Source organism: Peromyscus californicus, unplaced genomic scaffold (assembly GCF_007827085.1).
Source record: "Peromyscus californicus insignis strain IS unplaced genomic scaffold, ASM782708v3 Scaffold_6__1_contigs__length_162567912, whole genome shotgun sequence".
Lineage (NCBI taxonomy): Eukaryota > Metazoa > Chordata > Mammalia > Rodentia > Cricetidae > Peromyscus > Peromyscus californicus.
The window spans coordinates 24,956,003-24,958,994 of NW_026294584.1; the positions used below are offsets into that span (position 1 = coordinate 24,956,003).

General features: G+C 40.7%; 1 pseudogene; it reads right to left on the reverse strand.

Moving 5' to 3' along the window:
- Positions 1-2,082: 2,082 nt before the first annotated feature.
- LOC128100010 (60S ribosomal protein L13a-like) lies at positions 2,083-2,664 on the reverse strand (annotated as a pseudogene).
- Between the last annotated feature and the right edge of the window lie 328 nt (positions 2,665-2,992).

A 2,992-nucleotide genomic window follows, 5' to 3' on the forward strand; every position in this document is an offset into this window, starting at 1 on the left:
TTAATTTACTAAAACAGCAAAATCTCATGCAATGTGCTTTGATTAACACCATTTCCATTTCTTTTCCACCATTTATTCCATAATCTTCCCCAACCACTTTTATGTTTCACTTTGATGTGTTCTCTCTTTTTAATCTTTTTTAAAATTCATTTTTTAGATAATCATATATCATTTTCCCTTCCATTTCCTCTCTCAAAATCCTCCCACATACCTCTCCTTGCTCTCTTTCAAATGCAGGGCCTGCTTTTTCATTAACTGTTAATTAAACACAAATACACATACACACATTCCCAAATATAACCTGTTTAGTCTGTATAATGTTACTTGTATGTATGATTTCAAGGCTGACAATAAGATAACCATTTGGTGTGCTCTTCCCTGGGGAAAACTGTTTCTAGTGACCTCAGCATGCTTTAGTTACATGTTGATTATATATATATGTATATGGTTGAGGTCTCATGGTGGTTCCTGGTCCACTTTGGCAGGTCAATTGTTGTTCTTGTTTAGCTCCTGTTTAGGCAGTCACATTGGTGAAATTGTATGGGTATAGCTTCTGACATTACTAGAAGACATCAACTCACAGCACACTCACTGATCCCCTGGCTCTTACAGTCTTTCCACTTCTTCCTTGTATTGTCCCCTGTGTCTTAGGATCAGTGGTTGATTGTGGATGTATGCATTGGTACAGTGATACACAGTGGTACATTTTTAATTAGTCTTAGAATTCTGTAATCGTCTACATAACCTCTATAAACCCACAGATTCCATTTAGTACTGCCTGTATACATATGAAAGAAAGACCAGATATTTGAGAACATCTCTGACTCAAACTCATTTCCCTTCCCTTAGTACCCATCAATTTCAGTAGATTTTCATTTGGGGGTAGAACTTCATGCACCAATCCTCCACTCATATTGTCTGTTTAGGTCTTGTACAGTTATTGTTCATGTAGTGAAAGCGACTGTGAATTCACATGTGTAGTGGCTCTGCCATACCCAGCAATTAACGTTTTTCTACAGACATTCACTGGCTCTGGCTGTCACATTTTTTGCCACTTGAAAACACAATGATCCCCGAGCCTTTGGAGGGGAGGGTATAATATAGACATCACTTATAGAGTTGAATACTCTATAGTTTCTTACTCTACATTTTGAATAACTGCAGGTCTCTCTATTGATCATAATCCCTTCTGAAAAGGTCCTTATCTGATGAATATTGAAACATGGACTAATCTATGAGTATAAAGATAAGAATATAGAGCAAATTTTTAAATGTCCTTTTAGTATGATGATAGCATTAGGTACTCTTCTAGGTCCAATGAAGTGGCCAACAATGTTTTTTTTTGTTTGGGGGTGGGGGTCTTGTGAATAGTATGAAGCACAAACTAAATCAACCCGATCAATTAATAAAATGAAAATGTTCATTTTAAAAGACACTGACAGCTCTTATAAACTTAACAAATTTTATTACACCTATTTTTTCATATCAAGCACTGAGGTATCTATAAACTATCAATAGTCTGTTTAACTTTTTGTATTAGAAGGCAAGCGGTCCAATGTAGAGGCCACAAGGTCCTTGTTTTCACAAGAATGTTAAACACACAGGATTGTCTTATCAACAAAGCATATGCATATCTGTTTTCCATCCCGAAGGTTAAAGGGGATGTAATTAATATCCTGGTATCTGCTATTGTAGGGCCAGTTTATACCTGGATCTCCCAGGCTATTATAGTTATCCCAGACTCTTCCTCCCTGTACCTTGACTATTGTTTCTCAGCCAATTGAACCCATCCCTAGGGAAGATGTCACATGTGTATTTGTAGCTTAATGACCTAGACCACATCAGATCCTCCCCGAGGCCCTTAAATTATACAAGCCATTCTTTTTGGTTTTGTTTTTGATTTTCAATTGCATGGTTATTCCTTTAATCAAACTCACCAAGCAGGCGCTAAGCGCTCAGAGCGGTTTAAAAAAGTACCCTCTCTCACAGGAGCCTGACCAAAGCACCTGTCCCCACTTCCCTGGTCGGTGGTGGGAGGAAGAGCAGACCAGGCAGGCATGAAGCAAATAGCCTTTATTGGGCTCACACCAGGAGTCCATTGGTCTCGAGGACCTCTATGAACTTGCTGATTTTCTTCTCCACTTTCTTTTCTGCCTGTTTCCGTAGCCTCGGGAGCTGCTTTTTCCGATAGTGGATCTTGGCCTTTTCCTTCCCTTTCTCTTCCGGAGTGGCTGTTACTGCCTGGTACTTCCACCCGACCTCATGAGCCAGACGTCCCAGGTAAGCAACCTTGAGGGCGGCAGGGACCACCATCCGTTTTTTCTTGTCATAGGGTGGAGGGACCCCATCCAACACCTTGAGGTGTTCCAGGGCAGCCTGGCCTCGCTTGGTCTTGTGGGGCAGCCTGCCTCGCACAGTACGCCAAAAAGTGTGGTTCAGGGCTCAAAAGTGGTAGGGGCCTCGAGAGGGGTTGGTGTTCATCCACTTTCAGAGAAATGTCAGGTACTTTAACTTGTCTCTGTAGAAATTTCCAGAAATGTTGATGCCCTCACTGTGCACAACCACCACCTTCCGGCCCAGTAGTACCTGCTTGGTCACAATGGCCACCAGGCAGCCCAGAAGATGGCCTCCACCATCCAGCACTAGAACCTGCCCCTCCACCATCTTCGGCAGCTGCCTCTCCTTTTTCTTTTCTTTTCTTTTCTTTTTTTTTTTTTTTACTTTTTATTGATTCTTTGTGGATTCCACATCATGTATTATGATCCCCTCCTATCTACCCTCTGCCCTTGCCAATCTACCCCCAAAACAAAACCAAATTTAAAATAAAAAAAACAAAAAAAGCAAACAAAATAAAGAAATAAAACAAAAAAATAGAAAGAATGGAGAGAGAAAGAGACAGAGAGAGAGAGAGAGAGAAGACTCTTGTCCTAGAAGCTGTAAAGTGGTCCATTGAGCCACACAATTTACCCTTTAGTCCATTCATCTTTACTAG